The 24,295-nt window shown below is 37.2% G+C and overlaps 1 pseudogene; it reads left to right on the top strand.

The window, feature by feature from the left end:
- Window positions 1-11,793: 11,793 nt before the first annotated feature.
- On the top strand, window positions 11,794-13,083 carry LOC100063089 (tRNA (guanine(6)-N2)-methyltransferase THUMP3 pseudogene; annotated as a pseudogene).
- The last annotated feature ends 11,212 nt before the right edge of the window (window positions 13,084-24,295 follow it).

Here is a 24,295-nt window from a genome sequence, read left to right as displayed (position 1 = left end):
ATTGTGTTATTTCTTACCCAATAGCACAGAGGTTTCTTTCTGGGAAAATGAGAAGATAAAGAGATACCTCCATATGATGAAAATGTAAAGACGGTATTAAGTTTTATATCTCAGTTACCTAAATACATTTCTTTCTCTTAAATTGGCAAAATTTGACCCCTAAACATAACACAATGCATTCCCATTGAGAACTGGTTTTACATCTTTAAAATATGAATCAATCCTCTCCTAACTAACCCAACTTCTACCTCTGAAGGACCATCGCAATTATTGAAGGATCACACAGAAGTGTTTGAAATCCTCCTCTTCATTAATTTTAAAAGATTCTAATCAAAATGATCCCCATAGGCCAATTTGTTAAAAGAAAAATTAGTTTAATACTTGGTGAGTAGAACCTCAGAGCCTAAATTAATCAGTTCAGCACCAACATCATTGTGGTGTGCAACTAATTGCAATCAGCTTCCTTGTGCAATCCTTTTCTTATCTCCTCTATCTTCCCAAAGCTCTCTAGCATTCTGTGACTTTTCACCACCGTTTCATCTTTCCTTGCATCCTTATATCAGCTACATGATATCTTTCACTGCCCTTCATTTCATTATTTTTTAATTTTATTTTTTATTGAGGTGATATTAGTTTAAACATTATAAAAATTTCAGGTGTACATCATTAGATTTCGATTTCTGTGTAGATTACATTGTGTTCACCACCCAAGGACTGATTACCATCCTTGACCATATACATGTGCCTAATCACCCCTTTCGCCCTCATCCCTCATCCCTTCCCCTCTAGTAACCACCAGTCCAGTCTCTGTCTCTACGTGTTTGTGCATTGTTGTTCTTTTCTACTTATGAGTGAGATCACATGGTATTTGACTTTCTCCCCCTAACTTATTTCACCTCACATAATACCCTCAAGGTCAATCCATGTTGTCACAAATGGCAAGATTTCATCCATTTTTATGGCTGGGAGGAGTATTCCATCATGTATATTTACCATATCTTCTTTATCCATTCATCCCTTGATGGGCACCTAGGCTGCTTCCAAGTCTTGGCTATTGTGAATAATGCCACAATGAACATAGGGGTGCATGTATCTTTATGCATTCGTGTTTTCACGTTCTTTGGATAAATAACCAGCAGTGGAATACCTGGATCATATGGTAGTTCTATTCTTAATTTTTCGAGGAATCTCCATACTGTTTTCCATAGTGGCTGCACCAGCTTGCACTCCCACCAGCAACATAACAGAAGTCCCTTTTCTCCACATCCTCTCCAACACTTTTTTTTTTAACAGATTTTTAGTTCTTCCTTTTTCTCCCCAAAGTCCCCCCGGTACATAGTTGTATATTCTTAGTTGTGGGAGCTTCTAGTTGTGCCTCTCTAACAGTTTTGATTTCTTGTCTTGTTAATTATAGCCATTCTGATGGGTGTGGAGTGATAGCTCATTGTAGTTTTGATTTGTGTTTCCCTAATAATTAGTGATGTTGAACATCTTTCCATGTGCCTAATGGCCATCTGTATGTTTTCTTTGAAAAAAACGTCTGTTTAGGTCTTTTCCCTGTTTTTTAATTGGGTTGTTAGCTTTTTTGTTGTTGAGATGTGTGAGTTCTTTGTACATTTTGGGTACTAACCTCTTATCACATATATGGTTTGCAAATATCTTCTCCTAATTCTTAGGTTGTCTTTTTGTTCTGCTGATAGCTTCCTTTGCTGTGCAGAAGCTTTTTAGTTTGATATAGTCCCATTTGTTTATTTTATCTATTGGTTCCCTTGCCCGGTCAGACATGGTACTTGAAAATATGCTACTAAGACCGATGTCAAAGAGCGTACTGCCTATGTTTTCTTCCAGGAGTTTCATGGTTTCAGGTCTTACATTCGAATCTTTAATACATTTTGAGTTGATTTTTGTGTATGGTATCAGATAATGGTCTACTTTTATTCTTTTGCACGTGGCTGTCCAGTTTTCCCAACATCATTTATTGAAGAGACTTTCCTTTTTCCATTGTATGTTCTTGGCTCCCTTTTTGAACATTAACTGTCCATAGATGTGCGAGTTTATTTCTGGGCTTTTGATTCTGTTCCATTGATGTGTGTTTCTGTTTTTATGCCAGTACCATGCTGTTTTGATTGCTGTAGTGTTGTATAGTATATTTTGAAACCAGGGAGTGTGATACCTCCAGGTTTGTTCTTTTTTTTCTCAGGATTCCTTTCGCTGTTTGAGGTCTTTTCTGGTTCCATATAAATGATAGGATTCTTTGTTCTATTTCTGTGAAAAATGTCATTGGAACTTTGATGGGGATTGCACTGAATCTGTAGAATGCTTTAGGAAGTATGGACATTGTAACAATTTTTTTTTTCCAATCCAAGAGCACAGAATATCTTTCCATTTCTTTGTGTCTTCTTCAATTTCTTCCAACAATGTTTTATAGTTTTCAGTGCACACATCTTTTACATCTTTGGTTAAATTTATTCCTAGGTATTTCATTCTTTTTGTTGCAATTGTAAATGGTATTGTATTCTTGACTTCTTTTTCTGCTACGTCATTGTTAGGTTATAGAAACACAACTGATTTTTGTATGTAGATTTTGTATCTTGCAACTTTACCATATTCATTTATTATTTCTAAAAGTTTTTTGGTGGATTATTTAGGGTTTTCTATATATACAATCATATGATCTGCAAATAGTGACAGTTTTATTTCTTCCTTTCCAATTTGGAACTCTTTCTTTCTTTTTCTTGCCTGATTGCTCTGGCTAGGACTTCCAATACTATGTTAAATAAGACTGGTGAAAGTGGGCATCCTTGTCTGGTTCCCATTCTCAGAGGGATAGATTTCAGTTTTTCTCCATTGTGTATGATATTGGCTGTGGGTGTGTCATATATGACCTTTATTATATTGAGGTACGTTCCTTCTATGCCCATTTTGTTCATAGTTTTTATCACAAATTGATGCTGTATCTTACCAAATGCTATATCTGCATCTATTGAAATGATCACATGATTTTTATTCTTCATTTTGTTAATGTGGTGTATCACATTGATTAATTTGGAGATATCAATCCCTGTGTCCCTTGAATAAATCCCACTTGATCATGGTGTATGAATGTTTTCAGCTATTATTATGTATATTATTATTATATATTATAATATATAAATAGATTCTCTTCCCCTTTGTTTCTCTCTTCTCCTTCTTGGATACCTATAATACAGATGTTAGTGTGCTTGATGTTGTCCCAGAGTTCCCTTAGACTGTCCTTATTCTTTTTAATTTTTTTCTCTTTTATCTGTTCAGCTTGGGTTATTTCCTCTAATTTTTTGTCCAGCTCACTGATCCTTTCTTCTCTATCATCTACTTTGCTGTTGAGTCCCTCTAGTGAATTTTTCATTTCCATTATTGTATTCTTCATTTCTGACTGGTTCTACTTTATATTGTCCAATTCTTTGTTGAAGTTCTCACTGTGTTCATCTATTCTTCTCTCAAGATCAGTGAGCATCCTTATAAGTATTAGTTTGTACTCTTTATCAGGTAGATTTTTCATCTCTGTTTCATTTCTTTCTTTTTCTGAGGATTTGTCCTATTCCCTTATTTGGAACATATTCCTTTGTATCTTCATTTTGCCTCTTTATCAGTGCTTATTTCTATATTTAGGTAGATCAGCTACATTTCCCAATCTTGGAGAGATGGCCTTATGTAAGATGCCTTATGAGGCCCAGCAGTGTGCTTCCCTCTCGTCACCAGTTCCAAATGTTCCAGGAGTGTCCCCTGTGTGGGCTACATGTGTCCTTCTGTTGTAGCAGGGTTGCTCCTGCTGCAGGTGCCTGGGGAGGTTAGGTTGTCCCCTGGGTCAGCTGGTTGTAATGCTCAGCTATGTGCAGCTGCTATGGTCCCTTCAGCCACTTTATTGGATGGCAGGGTCCCCAGCACAGTTGGTTGCAACGTCTAATAACATATTCCTGTTGCAGTTTTTCTGTTAAGTGAGTAGGCTCCCAGTGTGGCTGGTTGCTAGACTCAGGGGCTTACAATTTCTGTAGGGCTCCAGCCTGCAAGGCTATTATCAGCTCTCTCAGGAGTGCTTCTGGGTGGTACTGGCCCTAGGCGTGGCAGCACGTAATTGTTTCAGGCATTAGAAGGTGGAGCCAACCCCCATGTGGCTGTTTGAGAAGCACAAGTCTGCTGCAGCTGACAAGCCCCACTGCCTGCAGGGCCACATGCCCTGTCAACACAGTCCTGCCCCATGCACATTCGCTGACCCACTGAAGCTGACACACTTGCCCCCCTGCAGAAGCCCCACACACTTTGCCAACACAGGCCTTTCTCCTGTGCATGCCCTGCCCCTCACACATGCCCTGCCCCACTGAAGCAGACCCACTCGCCCTGCTGCAGAGGTCCCACATACCCCAATTATGTGGGCCCAAAAGATGCCAGAGTGCTTGCTGTTGGGTGGGGCCAGTCCCTAGGGTGGGCTGCCTGCCCTGGCTGAGCTGGATTAAATCAGTGCTCTAGTTGGGGTGGGGGGCAGACCCCTGTGCTAACAGGCCAGGGGAAGAACTCCAATGGAATCTGCCAGTGTCTGTGTCAGCAGGCCTCTACTCACAATTATGGCTGCTGTCAATGTCTCAGTCACTGTGGAGTTTGCTCCAGCTTGGGGAAGTCTCATCTCTTGCTGAGATACCCCCAGAACCTATCAAGTGTGTGTCTTTTCACCAAAGGACTGTGCACCTTTCTTTCTGGTGATTTTCAGTTATGTTCATGTGTTCTGCTTAGGTGACCCAGGGTTTGCCATTTTGGATCCCAGGCGTGGACCTATGCACCACTTGTCAAGCCATGCTGTGGCAGGTGTCCCACATATAAAATAGAGGAAGATGGGCACAGACATTGGCTCAGGGCCAATCTTCCTCAGCAAAAAGAGGAGGATTGGTGGTGGATGTTAGCTTAGGGCTAATCTTCTTCTTCTTTAGAAAAAGATAAACTGAGGCACATTAAAATTTTTAAGAGTTTATTTGAGCAAAACTTGATTGGAATTAGGGAGTGCCTAGCTGGTAGTGGTTAGAAGCACTTCACCAACAGAAGCTAGGGGAAAGACTTCTATAGAGAAGAAGTGGAAGCAAAGCAAGGAAATTATTTGATTGGCTATAACTTAAATGATTGCCTTATCTGAGAAAGCCGAGTTGGCTGTTTGTGATTGTCCTTATGTTTTGATTTCTTAACCTTGAGGCATATCAGGCTGAGGTTTTGGTTTGCTTACATAGTCTAATATGGCATTAAAGCCATCTCAGTTTAATGGCCTCCTTGTTTAATTGATTTAACAATTCAGTTAGATCATTTTGTCATCATCTGCATTTCATTCTGAGATCTCTGGACTACTTAAATTACTGTTCATTGCAGCATTATTCACAACAACAAGAGGTGGAAGCAACCCAAGTGCCCATCGACTGATGAATGGATAAAGAAGATATGGTATATATAGACAATGGAATACAAGTCAGCTATGAAAAAAGACAAAATTGTCCCATTTGTGACAATATGGATGGACCTTGAAGATATGATGTTAAGCAAAATAAGCCACACAGAGAAAGACAAATACTGCATGATTTCACTTGTATGTGGAAGATAACAAACACATGGATAAAGAGAACAGATTGGTGGTTACCAGAGGGGAACGGGGTTAGGGGTTGCATGAAAGGAGTAAAGGAGCACATATGTATGGTGATGAAAAAAAATTAGACTACTAGTGGTGAGCACGATGCAGTCTATACAGAAATTGATCAATAATAGTGTACACCTGATATTACACAATGGTATAAACCATTATGATCTCAATAAAATATTTGAAAAAGAATCATAATCATAAAAAAAGAAAATTATATGAGTACCTGCCATTATAGAATTCACAGACTAGTAAAGGAGACATATAGACAAAGTTATTAAAAGAGAAAACAAATATTTCAATGGAGTAAATGCACTCTTTCAGTTAAGCACAGAAGGGATGAGTCAGAATGAGTCTGTCTATGAAAGTCAGAGGTGCTCACAGAAGAGATCACTCTCCTCGATATTGAAGGAAAGTTCTGTATCCAAACAGAGAAAGAAAAGGGGCATTTGGGGAAGAAAGTATATTCTGTGTAAAGTCATGAAAGTGTGAAAGACTAAGATCTGTTGGGCAGAATACTAGTAGTTTGGTATGGCCATAACATAGAATCTAGGGAGAAAGAAGCCTCTCTTACTGAAGGTGAAATAGAGTTCCAGTGAAAATAAAGGTGATTGGAACATCATGCCATCACCCAGCACTTAAACTTTTAAGATTTTGAGGAGTTTCTGCTTGTTTCTTTTTGGTTTTGATATTTAAATGGAAATATCTAATTCATTCAATAGGCAAATGTTCACTGAGAAAAGCACGAGAGAGTACAAGTATATGCAATATATTTGAAGAAGGAACTTTATTAAAGATCCATCTCTATATGATTGATAACCACCTTAATTAATATATTTCCAGAATGAAAATTACATCAGGGGAGATCTAACCATATAACTGATCAGCCCCAAAGAAAAGACTTGTAGGCATGCACGTTTGAGAGTCCCCATCAAAATAACCAGAAAATCTCGGCAAGATTACCCCTGAGAGAAGTCTACCACTCAGTAAGCTACAGCCACCAATGTGGATCTTCTACCTTTTAGTGCATAATTTTAAAAATGAAAGGGCAACCAAGGATCACGAGGCATGTAAGAAAAGCTTTGAACATGAAACAAAGGGACCCAAATAATTAAGTAGGAGAAAATCTTCACAGGAAACAGAGAATGTAGAGAGTAGCAGAAAACTTCACAAACAAATGACTGGAGGCACACTCCCAGTGTGATGCTCAAGTGATTTGCCACTAGACTGAACTTCCTGTAGATTATGCCTATAAACCTTGGACAAAATATGAAAACAACAACCTGAAGACACTAAAGAGTGAAAAAACGTAGGCAGACTCTGGAGGGTAGATGACGTTTGGAAGAAGGGACTCACCCCCCTTTAAATGAGTGTTAATTACTTCAAGAACTCATGATCCCATATTAAGAAAAAAAGTAGGTTAGAAAACAGTATGCAAACTAGCATACAGTTTTGTAAAACGAGTGTATCTAGGTATTGGAAAAAGGTCTGGAATGTTAAGCACTATGACTAAGTGACGTGAGAGGTATTTTTATTTTACTTTTTGCATAGTCCTATAGTTTTGAATTTTTCTACAATACATACTATTTTTGTCATCATATTTTAAAGTTATTTAAAACAATTTTAATACACAAAACTACACTGGTGATAAAATTATATAGAACTATTAACTTTGGTACCATTAAGTCCTTTTTTCATTACTAAAATGAAAAAGTACTGACCATATCAAATGTTGGTGAGGATGTGGAGCAAGTGGACGTCTCAAACACTTCTGGCAGGAATGTGAGACATACAACCTGTCTGGAAACCGGTTTGGTAGTTTCCTAAAAAGTTAAACGTACACCTACCTTATGACACAGCCATTCCATTCCTAGATATTTACCCAAGAGAGATGAAAAGATTGTACATGAATGTTTGTAGCAACTTTATTTGTAATGGCCCCAAAGTGGAAGCAATATAAATGTTCATCAGCAGGTGAATGGATAAACATATTGTGGTGTATCCATACAATAGAATACTACTCAGCAATAAAAAGGAATGAACCACTGATACAAACAATAACGTGAATCTCAAAATAATTATGTTGACTAAAAGTAGCCAGACAAAAAAGTGTGCATATTCTATGAGTTCATTTGTATAAAATTCTAGGACATGCAAAGTAATGAATAATGTCGGAAGGGAGATCAGTGAACCTGTGAATGGGATTGGAGGAGAGAGAAATTACAAAGAGGCAGAAGGAAACTTTTTGGGGAAATAGATATGTTCATTATTTTGATTGTGTGATGGTTTCCTGAGTGTATATGTATATCAAAAGGTATCCAAAGGTACCCTTGAAAATGTGGTGTTTACTGTATGTCAATTAAACCTCAATAGACGAATTGATTAAAAAATCAGAGAACTCCAAGTGGGAAAAAGAAAAACAAAAGCAAACTTTGGCTCATCATTATACAATTACTGAGTACCAAAAACAAAGAAAAAGTCTTGAAAGCATCCAGAGAAAAACATTTTTATATAGGTGAACAAGACAGCAAAACAACATATTTAGAGTCCTGAAAGAATCAGAAAATAATCCAACGACCCAAAATTCTATCGCCAGCAAAAATGAAGAAGGCTAATAAAGGCAACTTTAGATCAGGAAAAGAAAATTTATCACCAGTAGACATGCCCTTTGAGAAATGCTAATGTGAATTATTCAGGCTGTAGGAAAATAATGCTACATTGAAATTCCATCTTCAGGAAGGAATTAAGAGCACTGAAAATAAAGAGGGACATTTCTTAATGCTAAAAGGGTCAGTTTATCAGGAAGACATAATATTCATAAGTGTTTTTTCTCTCATAACTGCTTCAAAATTCATGAAATAATGAGAGAATCAAAGGAAGAAATAAACAATCATAGTTCAAGATTTTTTAGCACTATTTTTCAGCAATTGATAAAACTAGAAAAAGAAAGTCAGTAAAGACGTAGATGGATCTGAACAAACCATCCACCACCTTGATCTAAATGATACTTATAGAACACTGCACCTAGCAACTGCAGAATACACATTCTTTTCAAGTGCGTATGATATGGTCCCCGAGATAGATCATATGCTGGAACCTCCAACAAGTCTTAATAAATTTAAAAGAATTGAAAGCATACTAGATATGTTCTCTGAGCATAACAGAATTAAGTTAGAAACCAATAACAATATGATATCTGGGAAAATCATGGAAATTATAGAGAACTCCTCCAATTTCTTTAGCAAAGGAGCCATTAAGGAAATTAGAAAATATTTTGAACTGAATATTAATGAAGCATAAATCCATAAAGGTTTTAAAGGGAACCATGAAATAATATCTTTGTGATTTGTAGGAAAGGAAAGTTCCAAAATGTAGAGCAATAACCATAATAGAAAAAAATGATGTTAGACTTACAGAATTAAAAAATGCTTAACAAAAGCCATCCTTAATAAATTGAACAAGCATGCCACAGATTTAAAGAAAATACATATGGCAAAACATATATCTGACATAGGACTGGGATGCAGGGCATATAAAGACTCCTACAACTCACTAATAAAAAGCCCGTTATTAGTGTATAGAAATGTAACTGATTTTTGTATGTTGATTTTGTACCCTGCAACTTTACTGTATTTGTTAATTATTTCTAATAGTTGTTTGGTGGCTTCTTTAAGATTTTCTATAAATAGAATCATGTCATCCACAAATAGTGACAGGCTTACTTCTTCCTTTCCAATTTGAATCCCTTTTATTTCTTTTTCTTGCCTAATGGGTCTGACTAGGACCTCCAGTACTATGTTGAATAAGGGTGGAGAAAGTGGGCATCCTTGTCTTGTTCCTGTTCTCAGAGGGATGGTATTCAGTTTTTCACCATTGATTATGATGTTGGCTGTGGGTTTGTCATATATGGCCTTTATTATGTTGAGGTACTTTCCTTCTATATCCATTTTATTGAGAGTTTTTATCATAAGTGGATCTGGGATCTTGTCAAATGCTTTTTCTGCATCTATTGAGATGATCATGTGATTTTTATTCTTCGTTTTGTTGATGTTGTGTATCACACTGATTTGTGGATGTTGAGCCATCCGTGCATCCCTGGAATAAATCTCACTAGGTCATGGTGTATGATCCTTTTAATGTATTCTTGTATTTGATTTGCTAATATTTTGTTGAGGACTTTTGCATCTATGGTCATCAGTGATATTGGCTTGTAATTTTCCTTTTTATATTGTCGTTGTCTGGTTTTGGTATCAGGATAATGCTGGCCTCATAAAATATATATACTATGGAATACTACTCAGACATAAAAAAAGACAAAACCATGCCATTTGCAACAAAGTGCATGGACCTTGAGGGTATTATGCTATGCAAAATAGGTCAGACAGAGAAGGATTAATACCATATGATTTCACTCAAATGCGGAAGATAAACTAACAAACACACAGATAAAGAGAACAGATAGGTGTTTATCAGAGGGGAAGGGGTGAGGGGTGGGCAAAAGGGGTAAAGGGGCACACACATATGTTGACAGATAAAAACTAGTCTACTGGTCGTGAACACTGTGCAGTCTACACAGAAACTGAAGTATAATAATGTCCACCTGAAATGTACACAATGTTATAAGACAATATGATCTCAAAAATATTTTTTTAAAAAGTGAGTGAAGTTAAAACAATAAAAAAGAAGATAGGTCAATAGAAATGAGCAAATGATTGGGGCCAGCCCTGTGGCATGGTGGTTAAGTTTGGCACACGCCAATCTGGCGGCCAGGGTTCACAGGTTTGGATACCAGGTGTGGATCTATACCACTCATCAGCCATGCTGAGGCAGCAACCCACAGACAAAACAGAGAAAGACTGGCACAGATGTTAGCTCAGGGTTAATCTTTCTTGAGCAAAAAAAGAGAGGAAGATTGGGAACAGATGTTGGCTCAGAATCTTCCTCATACACACACAAAAGCAACTAGTTGAATAGACACATCAACAAGCACATGAAAATGTGCTCAACATCATTAGAGATCAGGATAACACAAATTAAGACTACTTAGACATACACTAACACACAGCAGAACATCTGAAGTTAGAAAGATCGTCAATAACACGGTTTGGTAAGGGTGTGCAGCAACTGGAAATCTCATATATTGTTGGTTGAAATGTAAAATGTGACAACTATTTTGACAAAAGATCGAGGCTTTTCTTATAAAATTAAACATACATAACCTATGATTCAGCAAATACCTGGATCCATTTCTAGGTATTGCCTTAAGAGGAATAAAAACATATATACACCCAAAAAGACTTGTACAAGAATATTCAAATCAGTTCTATTCATAATATCCCAAAGTGGAAAACATCCCAGAGATCCTAAAATAGGAGAATGGATAAACAAGCTGTGGCATATTCATACAACAGAATACTATACAGCAATAACAAGAATCGACTATTGGCATGCAACAATATGACTAAATCTCAAAAACATTATGTTGAGCAAAAGAAACCAGACAAAAAAATGTACAGACTATGCTATTTTATTTTTATGAAGTTCTGAAACAGTCAAAACCAGTCAATGATGGAAAAAAATTGAACAGTGGTTGTCTTGGTGTGTGATTAGGATCACGGATTGGGAAGGGACAAGAAGGATCTTTCTGGGGTGATGATAATGTTCTATAAAGACGGGCTTTGGGTTATACAAGTATTTGCATTTTCTGAACTCAGCAAAATTTATGCATTTAATTGATTAAATTTTACATCAAAATAAAAAAACAAATATTGGACTCTAGTTAATGGCAAGAATGCTGAAGTAGCTAGGGGAAGCATACGCTTGTCTTCAATTTACTTTAAAATGCAGAAAAACCTGTGATGTGTCAAGGTAAGAATAAATATATGAAAAAGTAAGCAGTGTCGTAAAATGTTAATGATAGAATCTAGGTTATGGGCATGTTGGTATTCATTCAAATTCTTTCAGTTTTGCTATATGATTCACAACTTTGATAATAAAAGTTTTCAAAATCTAAAGTAATATAGCCAATATCTTTAGAGAAAAGGGAAAACATAACATTGGGGTGGCTGGGCCTGCAGGGTGCTGGAGCTGGAAGTGTCTGCGCTGGTGGCCAAGACTATATTCGGGATCTTGGATGCACCGTCAACATGTCTTTCATTCAAGAAGTCACTAATCAACCTCTGGATGTAAACCTTCATGAGAACTAGAGGTCTATACAAGTGACAGAAAGTGGCCTCAGAAGTGAGTCTGAGCATCTCCTGGTCACTACTGGAACCACTGTCCTAACTGGTTTTGAGCAAACAGCTTCCGAGGAAGAGAAAGAGAAATTGAAGTCGTGCAAAATCAGCAAAGAACAAGCAAGATTTATTTTCACATTTCAGTGCAAAGTCTGGCTCAGGTTCATTGCCTTAGATCAATTGATAACTTACTTGCTGCGTACAGGAGTTTAAAGATTACCCATTCAAAGGAACAAAGGAAAAAGGTCTAGAGGATGTGGAAGAATTGGCTGGGAAATCCCTATGCTCAGACCCTTTAATAGTATGGAAAACTAACACCAGTTTCAAGAATAAAAAACAAAGTGCAAAAGGATAAATCAGAATTCAAGTAAATGGAAGATTGATAATGAACAAGCAGACAAAATAGACAAGAGATGTTAAAGAAGAGCTCACTAACAAGGCCTTAGATTCACATATCTTAGACTATTATGAAAATCTGGCCATCAAAGAAGAGAACATCAGTAGTCAGTGACTTGGCATCTTGCAAAGACGAGACCGATGAGAGTTCAAGAGAAAAAATTGATCCTCAAGGGCTGAAGTTTAGAGTCACATGCAACAGTGCAGGAGAGAAACATTGCTTTACCTCAAATGAGGCTGCAAGAGATTTTCCGGGTGCTGTTCAAGATTACTTTAAGTGGAAGCCTGACATGACCAACTTTGATGTGGAGATTCTTTTGAATATTCACGACATTGAAATCACCGTGGGCATTGCATTGAAAGAAGAGAGTCTCCACTGAAGACATATCATACATTTTGGACTTAAAATTCTTAGATGTGCTCTCGCCTATAGGATGCTGGGGCTCTGGGCTCCTCAACCCACTGATATAATATAATACCACTGATATACTGATATTATAATGATATAATACCACTAGAGGGACTAATGAATGTCTAACTTATTGTGTTGTTGATGATGACAATCCAATGGCAATGAATAGAGCAGTAAACAACATCTCATCTTTATTGACCAAGAGCCAAACTAAAGAAGGTCAACTGTCCTCAGGCTTTCCCACAGACTCTGTTTGATGGGATATCTGCAATGTGCCACTGAGAACTGGCTCTGTGGATATTTTTGCAACATATGTGCCATTTGGCAAAATGATGGGCTCTAGGAAGAGAAACTGGAATCTTCATCCAGCTTGCCTACGGGACATCAATTAGTGGAAGGTACATAGGCAATGCATTAAACAAATAAGAGGCATTGTCTGAAGCCAGGAAAACTAAAAGTTATGCAAGGAAATGTTTCTTTCATAAATGAGTACATGGCTAGGCTGTGATTATTATATGACAGTAGAAATGTCAAATTGAACATTAACCAAAAATTATATATAACTCCATTAGGTGAATGGAGGATAGGGTAAGAAAACTAAATCCTCATCTTTCATAGTATCAACTCAATAGATATCTGTATTGAAAGAATCAAAAACCAATAATACATGTTACAATTTAGGAATATGATGGCAAATATCGGAAGAAAATGTCTTGAACACCTTTTCTCTGGAGAGTACAGATCAGAGGCAAAGAAGAGTCCAGAGGACAGCTTTCTTTTTCATTATAAGCCTTGCAAAGTGATTGACTTTTTAATAAATAAATAAGAAAATAAAATTTAACGTGCAGTGATATTAAAGAATGGTTATCGTTCAGATGACCCTATTTGTTGAGAAAATTCATCCCTCTAGCTCAAATTTGTATTATAAAATCCAACAATATTAATCTTTTTCTCCATGGGAATACTATGGAAATATTTAAGCCTATTAGCCAGAAATTTAGGAGCATAAGCTTAAGTGAAACAATGTACATTTGACAATGAAGTTTTTATTTTGGCATGTGAGAAATCTCAGTGATGTTTTCTGAGATTTCTCTCTCTCTCCTCAAGAAATTTACCAAGAGAACTGGAAATACGAATGGAAGAAATTTTTATGGAATATTGAATTTATTTGGAAGAAATGGTTGTAAAACTTGCCTTATTGTGTTTTGGTATAGATCTAACAAAATATGTCCTGGACATACTCTGTTGCCAGATTGAGTTCCATAAAACATATATTTGAACAGTTCTTTTCACGCTCAAAAGCATCGCTTCTGTTCCATCAACTACAAAATAAAACGTAAATTTCTTACCTTGACATTTAATGCTTTCTGTGCTCAAACCTTAACACATATTTCCTAGGTAATTTACCGCTCTTCTACCTTGTGTACCTTTCACAAGAGTCAAACTGAGGCCCCAGCAGTTCCTCATAATCTACCCTTTATGTCTTGTCTCCATGACTATTCTGTTTTTTGTTTGCCATTGACCGCTAGGTACGCTCTTCCCTCATCTCTAAAATTCTTTTATGTTAAAAATTGTTATTTTATCTTAAAAGAATTTTGAGATTTAAATTTACATTGTCCAATTTAAATACATTTATGTTTAAGATTATTTATTTTAAAGATTATTTTATCTTAAAAATGAAAAAGAGGGGCTGGCCCCGTGGCCGAGTGGTTAAGTTCGCGCGCTCCGCTGCAGGCGGCCCAGTGTTTCGTCGGTTCGAATCCTGGGCGCGGACATGGCACTGCTCGTCAGACCACGCTGAGGCAGCGTCCCACATGCCACAACTAGAGGAACCCACAACGAAGAATACACAACTATGTACCGGGGGGCTTTGGGGAGAAAAAGGAAAAAAAATAAAAAATCTTTAAAAAAAAAAAATGAAAAAGAATTAAAATTGTTTTACCTTAGAAATCAACTGTCTGTTAACGTGACATCTCCTTCTAGCTATTATCTGCTGCAGATTCTATCTTTTACAGATACACTCCTTGAACGGACCGAAAGATTTATTAATTAGGTCTTTGGCTAACTTTGCAAAAAATATCAGTGGCGTGATAGAACGTTACAGACGTAACTACAGATTCTTATAGAGATAAGTAAGAAACTAGAGAAAGCAAATGGAGATCTTTTTAGGCCAGCAGTCAGGAAACTTTTTCTGTAAAAGGTCAGATTTCAGGCTTGATTGATGGATTGAATTTTTAGGTTTTGTGGGCTGTTCTGTCTCTTTTCCAATTACTCAATTCTGCGCATGCAGCCTAAAATCAGCCATACACAACACACGAACAAACAGGCGCAGCAGCTGTGTTCCAATCAGACTTGGATTTAGCCCAAGGGATGTAGTTTGCTGGCCCTGATTCTAGGCTTTTTTAATAACGCCGCATAAGCCTCATCCCAACGTTACATCAGTGGTCCTATCTTCTACCAGAAAAAAGGAGTAGGAAAAAGGACTCTCGGAGCTGATGTAACACTGGAAAACACACTTGGGCCCCAAAAGTAAATCAATAGAACACAAAATAATATAGTAATACCCAAGGGTGAAATCGCAAAATTAAAAATCTGGTCAATTTTCTATGATCTTTCAACTGGAAAACTTACTGTTTTAATTTTTTACTGAGGCCCAGAGAGGAAGTGAAATAAGCCAGACAGAGAAGGATGAATACTGCATGATAACACTTATATGTGGAATCTAAAAAAAAGTCAAACTCAGAGAAACAGAGAGTAGAAGAGATTGCCAGGGGCTGGGGGATGGGAGAAATAGGGAGAGGCTGGTAAAGGGCACAGACTTCCAGCTATGAGATGAATAAGGTCTGAGGATCTAATGTAAAACACAGAGACTGTAGTTGATCACACTATGTGGTATAATTGAAATTTGCTAAGAGAATATCAAAAAGAAAAGACAAATATGTGAGGCAATGGATGTGTTAACTTTCCCAATATGTTTATATAAATCATTACGATGTACACTTTAAATATCTTACAGTTTTATTTGTCAGTTATACCTCAATAAAGCTAAAAAAGAAAATAAAGGAGGGCCAGTCTGGTGGCGCAGCAGTTAAGTTCACACATTCCACTTCACCGGCCCGGGGTTCTCCAATTCGGATCCTGGGTGTGGACTTACGCATCGCTTGTCAAGCCATGCTGTGGTAGGCACCCCACATATAATGTAGAGGAAGGTGGGCATGGATGTTAGCTCAGGGCCAGTCTTCCTCAGCAAAAAAGAGGAGGATTGGCAGCAGATGTTAGCTCAAGGCTAATCTTCCTCAAAAATAATAATAATAATAAAAGGGCTGGAAAATACAATGTTCCTGTCTGTCTAGAATATGAGGGAAACCAGGTATGTCTGAATCATGAACGCTATGTGGTAGGAAAACTGTAGAATTAGTGGTTGATACATCCACCATATAGATCAAATGTGCTTGGGTAAAGTTTTCATTTTTCTCTTCATGTTTGAAATAGAGTAACACTTTCCTACTCCCCTATGAAACCGTAAGTGAGGTCCAAAAGTTTAGTCAAGTAGAATGTGCGGTTGCAAACCATATTGCAAACAGACTTTTCCAGTCAGTCTTCTAGTTATGGTGTGAAAAAAAAATAAAACAATGCCTTTTATCAGATGTGTAAGAAATTTACTGTGTGTTACTAGCAGAATACACACCTTTCCAGGCATGAGAAAGTGCAGAACGGTCATGAGGCAATCCCTTCCTCCACCATTCTCCCCAGAAGAGCACTTAATTTTGCCTTCCTTGTTTGAGAATGGATGCTGGGCAGAGGAAGGGAGCCATCTGCTTGTCGGCTGTCTCCAGTTCACAGTATTGTGGGACATTATTGCCAGGTTTGCTGTATGGCCTCTGTGGTGAAGCTCGATCAGTTTATTTCAACTGAAAGTCTATTGTATGCCTACTGAGTGCAAAACATTGTGATGTGTGTATTGCGTGAAAGGGTGGTAAGACAATAATGACAACACATAACACAGTAGCAGAATAAGTAGTGCCATACAGATTTTTTCCCAAGGTTCCATTCTTGTGTAGTCAGATCCCTTCTCAGAGCCTGAACGTCCTCAGACATGCAAATTGTCTACTCTAGATGAAGAGAAAGCTTTTGGCAGTATTTTGCTCAGATTGCCTCTTTGAACCTAAGAAAGCTGAGAGACCTATGTGGAGAGCAGGAAGTCATGTGGCTAAAGCAGAGAAAGCTTGGAGAGAAGGCAGGGGAAGAGGTACACTGAGGGAGCCTCCAGCCGGCACTCTGGCCATGTCCCATGGTGGGAGGAAGAATGCATCTGCATTTCTTTTCTTCTTCTTCCTCGTGTTTGCTTGTCTCCCTTATCAACTCTTAACATCCTTGCTCCTGGCCTGTGTAACTGCTTTGTTGGGCAGGCAATTCTTTCCCTGTGTCCGGGACACAATAAACAGTAACTATTTTACCTGTTTTCTGGGGCACAGAGATGCTTTTAGGTAAAATCTATTTATCATTAGAATAAGTAAACTTGAAAAGTAGTACTATGATGTTGCCAACGTTAGATTGTCCTGCTGGGGATTGAAGGAAAGATCATTATTCAAATATTCATAGGTGATACAACACTGAATATCTAATATTTATTATTCCATTTTATTTACTTATCACATTATTACATAGTACATGCTGTGTATCAGATGTATACAGTTCTAAGCATATTTATAAATAGTAACTCATTGGATCCTTATACTAATCCTAGGGTGGGTTCTATTATTTATATCCTCATCTTACAGATAAGGAAATTGAGGCTCAGAGAGATGAAGTAAATTGCCCAGTGTCACACAGCTAGAAAGGAACAGAGTTGGGATTCAAACCCAGGTAATCTGTAGTGTCCCTCCCATTAATTGTTACGCTGTGTTGCAGTACGGTGACTAAGGAAGACGTGAGAAGAGTTTAATTGCTCATCATAGCTGCTAATTTGATTTCACTGATTTTTTTTATGGTGTCCAACATCTGGGGAGTGTTTAAAGATTGTTCAGGTGCTGAAAATGTCAGGCATTTAAGGGTCTGGCAATACAGAAAGCTTGAAAGCCCTCCAGCTACAAACACCAAGAATTGCTCAATAAATTATAACTAACATCCTTATAAATGCATGGCTGAACAGCTAGGAAAGACAGGGAAATTGCCTTGGGCCAGAAATGAAGAAGAAACTGGAAATCAGGACAGTGAACTGCAGAACTGACACTGTGTCTGCCTGGGGGTATTTATCACTTTTAATAATATAGGGGATTGGATTTAACACCAGTATAGGGAGAGGGAGGGTTGGGACTGAGACCCACACCTTTTATAGAGCTAGTCCTTCAGTATGAGTGAGGATTTGGGCAAAGGGAACTCTCAAAAGTTGTGCGAAGGATTATAAATTTATACAACCACTTTAAAGAGCAATGTGACAATGTCGCACAAATTTGAATATGTGCTTTCTTATGACCAAGCAATTTTTTGGCTGGGTTTATACCCTGGAGAAACTCTAGGCCATGGGAAAACCAGACAAGGACAAGAATTTTATTGCAAAGTTGTTTGCATTAGTAAAAATTCAGAACAGGAGAGTTGATGAATGAATTGTACTATATTCATACAATGGAATATACAGAGCAGTGAAAATCAAGGATAATTCTCAAAAGCTTCACTTTTGTGAAAAAGAGAGACAAGTTGCAGAGTATTTGCAGCATTAATCTTCAGCACTTAAACGTAGAGAATCAGAAAGAATTTTTTAAAAAATTGTAATTCTTAACCTCAAGAAAGAAGGAAACCAGAAGGGACTTCTAATTATCCCTCTCACAAATGAAAGCTACGCCAGCATTGCAGATGTAGTTGCTTCCTTTTGCCCTGGGACTTACCTTGCAGACAGACCCTCAAAACGGGTCCCACAGCACAGCAAGACAGATGGCTGGTGGTTTTTTTTTTTTTTTTTTTAAAGATTTTATTTTTTCCTTTTTCTCCCCAAAGCCCCCCGGTACATAGTTGTGTATTCTTCGTTGTGGGTTCCTCTAGTTGTGGCATGTGGGACGCTGCCTCAGCGTGGTCCGACGAGCAGTGCCATGTCCGCGCCCAGGATTCGAACCGACGAAACACTGGGCCGCCTGCAGCGGAGCGCGCGAACTTAACCACTCGGCCACGGGGCCAGCCCCCAGATGGATGGTGGTTTTTATTAAAAACTATTGAAAAGCTATTAAATGCTTCCTACTTATGAAATATTCTCATATATTTCACCAAAATTCAAACAACTCAATCTAGCTGTAACTCTCCTTTCTCTCCACACTGCATCTTTGCCTCTTTCTGGTCTGGCAAGCGGCTCTCATTTCCTGAATCCACACAGATGCACATGGTCTCAAACTTATGCAGAGTCATTTAACTCCCTTTGCTTTTAAACTTGCATTTTTAGCCCATCATGCTGCTCACTAAATAACGGTTCCCTTTAGGATCTGTTATAACTGCCGCTATATGTGTTTTACAATATTTTTCTTTGTTACAAACAATTAAAAAAACAAAAATAAAGTGGGAGTCCAAGAGAACCTTGGAACCAACAAAATTCAACTATTATAATTATTTTTTAAAATAGCATCTTTATTAAGATATAATTCACATACCAAACAATTCACCTATGTAAAGTGTGCAATTGAATGGTTTTACTATATTTTCGTTGTGCAATGATCAGCATGAGAAATTTTAGAACATTTTCATGACCCCTAAGAGAAACCCTATACTCATTAACAGTCACTCCCCATTCCCCCACCCTGTTTCTGTCCCCCTACCTTCACCCCCCAACACCTCTCCTCACCCCCATCCCCCACTCCCTGCCTCCTACTCTCCCATCAGCCCTGGAAAACTGCTAATCTACTTTCTGTCTCTATAGATCTGCCTATTCTGGATATTTCACATCAGTGGAAGCATACAATATGTGGTATTCTGTGACTGGCTTCTTTCACTTAGCATAATGTTTTCAATCATCATCCATGCTGTAGCATGTAACAGTACTACTTTCATTTTTACCAAATCATATTATATTGTATGGACCTACCCACATTTTATTTAGTCTTTCCTCAGGTAATGAATATCTGGGTACTTGAATTTTTTTCACTCTTTGGCTATTATGAATATTGCTGCTATGAACATTGATGTATAAGTTTTTATGTGGTTGTGTGTCTTGATATATACTCATTTCTTGAGTCTATACCTGGGAGTGGAATTGCTAAGTAATAAGATATGTCAACATTTAACCCTTTAAGGAACAGCCAGACGGCTTTTTAAATTGGCTGCGCCGTTTTACGTCATACGCGCCAGCAGTGTATGAGGGTTTCAATTTTTCCACCTTTTTGCCAACACTTGTTATTATCTTTTTGATTATAGTACAGTCATCCTAGTGAATGTAAGTGGCATCTCATTGTGGTTTTGCTCTGTATTTCCCTAATGGATAATGATGTTAGGCATCTCTTCTTGTGCTTATTGGCCATTTGAATATCTTCTTTGGAGAAATGTCTATTCAGCTCCTTTGCCCGTTTTTTGATTGGGCTACTTGTCATTTTTAAATTGTAAAAGTTGATACAAGTCCCTTATCAGATCTATGACTTGAAAATATTTTCTCCCATTCTGTGAGTTGTCATTTAACTTTCTTGATGATGTCCTTTGCATCAAAGGAGAGTTTTCTTTTGATGACATCCAATTTACCAATTTTTAATTTGTTTGTGTTTTTGATGTCATATCTAAGAAAACATTACTTAATTCAATGTCATCAAGATGTAGACCTGTGATTTCTTATAAATTTTTATAGTTTTAGATCTTATATTTAAGTCTTTGATCCATTTTGAGTAAATTTTTGTATATAGCATGGTAGCAGTCCAACTTCATTCTTTTGCATGTAGATATCCAGTTGTCCCAACACCATTTGACAAAAATACTATTCTTTCCCTATTGAATTATTTTGAAACTCCTGTCTCAAATCAATTCACCATAAATATAAAGCTCCATTTTTTGACTCTAAATTTGATTCCATTGATATATATGTCTGTCCTTCTGCCACTACCACACTGTTTTGATTACTGCAGAGCTCTGTAGTAAGTTTTGAAATCAGAAATGTGAGTCTTCCAACTTGTTCTTCTTTTTCAAGATTGTTTTGGTTATTCTGGGTCTCTTGCATTTCCTTGTGCATTTTAGGATTAGCTTGCCAATGTTTGCAAAGAAGCCAGTTGGAATTATGATGGGAATTGTGTTATAGCTGTAGATCAATTTATGGAGTATTGTCATCTTAACAATATTAAGTCCTTCAATCTATAAACGCTGGGTATCTTTCATTTTATTCAGGTCTTCTTCAACTTCTTTCAACAGTGTTTTATAGTTTTCAGAATACAAGCTTTGTACTTCTTTTGTTAAATATATTTTTAAGTGTTTTATCTTTTTGATGCAATAACAAATATAATTGTGTTCACTTCCTTTTGAGTTGTTCATTAAAAAGGTATAGAAATACAATTGATTTTTTAATATTGATCTTCTATTTTGCAACCTTGCTAATAAACTCACTTATTCGTTCCAATAATTTTTTTTTAGTAGATTCCTTAGGATTTCATATATACAAGATCATGTCATCTGCAAATAGAGATAGTTTCACTTCTTCCTTTCTAATCAGGATAAATTTTTTCATTTTCTTGCCTAATTGCACTGGCTAGAATCTTCAATACAATGCTGAATAGAAGGGACAAGATGTTATTTCTTTTAGACTGTGTTTCTCTTTGATTTTTTTCTTTCTTTTGATTAGTGGTAAAGTGGTAAAATGAAAGAGCTTGCATCTTTTTCCTCAGAAGCATGAAGGAAGAAGTGAGTTGAAGGAAACCAACCACTGCCCTACAGCCATTGTCTGAGAAGAGCTAAAAGGGAGAAAGAGTAAATGGTGACTATTAGTGGTACAGAAGAAAGGAAAGCCAACTGGGGCTCTCCAGGCTCTTCTAGGAACCAAGAAGAATGCAGAAGACTAATCTGGGCTTGGAAAAAAGTGGTCTTGGAAATTAACAGGATGAAAACTTGTGGAGGTTCCTTGTCAAAATATAAAGCTTATTCTCTTTAGAATATGTATCAATTTATGTAGGATTGCCACACAATTAAGAGTGCTTTAATGGAATTAGATCTCCTAGTTTGAGCTGGAGGAAAGACTTCATTTAGAAAGACCCCAAACTTCTGTCAGTTGTTTTTGTAAAATTCACGCATAACAAAATTCAAATTCATCAATATCCGTATTAAAGGATCTACTTACTTACTTCTTCCTTACAAGAAGGGAATAGAATATATTGTTTTAAACTAGGTCTAGGCAGCTTATGATATTTAATTTTTCTTTATCTTGAATTTGGAAATGAATATATATAATCTAATACAATTTTAAATATATTAGACTGTCAAAAACAACTTTAAGTTTGGATTTGGTGTTTTATTCTCCACATTCCTTCTTTTTTATTTTTAACATTGGCATTTGAAGTCCATAAAATATTAAATACTAACCAATAAACATATCATTTAAATCTCTAATTTTTCATAAGTCACTGAATGGCGAAATGGGAGCTATTTTAAACCAAGGTAAGACGAATGAAAAAAATCAGTCTAGATTTTTTCTGGCCAGAGATTGCCTACCTTTAAAATGAGGAAAAGGAAGAGGAGGAAATATGGACTATCTCTGCACTATCTTGCAGTATAAACAACAGCAATAATACAGATAATATTCATCAAGCACTTACTCCTTGGAGGGCACTGTGCCAAGTCCTTCACATGCTCTCAGGTAAACTCACAACAACCCTACAACACAGGCCTATTATTAGTGTTGTTTGATTGTCTGGCTGAGGGAATTATCAAGAGGTTTTCACATATTGAGGTATATGGAGTAACTATTTGGGTTCAAACTGATTCAGCTGAACTAAAGAAGCCTGACTTACGCCTATCCTATCGAACATACTTCGTACATCTGTTTTCACCATCAAAGTAAGAATGCACTCTCTTAAGATAAGAATGCATACTCCTCCTCCTATGCCGTATTGGTAATGCCCTATTGGTAAGACCTGTATTTGTCCCTTTCTGGATATCAGGGTCATGTTGACCTGCTAATTTGCAACTAAGTAACTCTTTGAAACTTTGAAAATGTATCCTGGGTGTGTTTAATGTATGCTCTTTGTTCTAAAAAGATATAAGACTGTACTGAGAACCATGCTTCTTCAGAATGCTTTCTTCCTTTCCGGAAAAGGCCTTCCTGGGTTATAATCCTCACTGTGGCTCAAGTAAAACTCATCTTATTTCTCTTATCTATAGAATGGTTATTAGTTATTTTGCATCCACAGAGTTGAGGCTTAGAGAGCAATTTACAAAATTCACAAAGTTGGTATGTACTAGTACCAGGGTTCAAACCCATGGAAGTCTGTTCTGTGTTGTTTTATCTGATGGTCTGTTGCATAACTTCCTGAGCCACAAAAGGCTCAGGAAAACAAAGTTTATTATACTCACAGGTCTTAGAGACAGGAGGCACAGCATGAGGCACAAGACCACATGGAGACAACTCAGGCTTGTGAAGAGACAGAAAGCAGGAGCGACAGGAAAGCTGAGGCTAGACTATTTATTGGGGTTTTCTTGGGAAAGTCAAGCCAGGCTAGGGTAAACAGTTTAGGACTGGCTAGTTTGAAGAATTTCTGCAGGCTCCTAGCTATAGGGGTGGTCCCTTGTTGCCCTGGGATGATTGCCTCCTGGGGTGTATGGGCCAGCTAGAGGAGGTAGGCTCGGTGTTGGTCAATGCGCACATCAAAGGTATGCTCTGCTTGAGCTCTTTGCTATCTCCAAGAATGGGCTAGCCCAGGGAGGGGAGTCTCCAGCCAGAAAGGTTTTTAAAAATCTTTGACATCTTAAAATGTCAAAACATCATAGTATACAGAAAATAAAAAATATAAAGAAAACAAAGTTTAATTCCAGAGCCCATACTTTTAAACACTTTCCAGTATTGCCTTTTTTATTCTAAAAATGGTTAGTGAGAAATTACCAAAAAATTATATTACGATGTTCAAGCACGTACCTCTTCCTATTGTTGAAACGTGAGTTGATCAGTTGCATTACAAGTACATTGAGTGACATTATTGAATATTCTTACAGCTAGAAATAGCTTTGAAAGTAGGAACATTACAAAAATAGTAGAAGTAATTGAGGTGTTAATGGGTATTCAAAACAACTATAATCGAAATTGGTCCTGTGTAATCAAATAAAAGAACACGTGCTTTGGAAAAAGACTGACTTGGATTTGAATTTTGGCTTCTCCACCAACTAGTATAGCATGTTATTGAACATCTGTTGGCCTCAGTTTCCTCATCTGTAAAATGCAGAGCGATAATCATGGGGATGGTGCTTACACAGTTGTTGGTAAGTAGTTGACCCATAATTCAATCTCAGATTTGACACCAAAATCAGTCTAACTACCTCTGAGAAAATTACACGACATATAAGGAAGATAAAATATCAAAGGACACTTAAACATGTAGAAAGTAGCTCAAGTACTGAAGAAATGCAAAGAGAGACTATATATTCTGGGAAACAGAACATAAC

The sequence above is a fragment of the Equus caballus genome, chromosome 9, assembly GCF_041296265.1.
Source record: "Equus caballus isolate H_3958 breed thoroughbred chromosome 9, TB-T2T, whole genome shotgun sequence".
NCBI lineage: Eukaryota > Metazoa > Chordata > Mammalia > Perissodactyla > Equidae > Equus > Equus caballus.
Note: the sequence above shows the minus strand (reverse complement) of the source record. Positions and strands in the feature narration are given on the sequence as shown.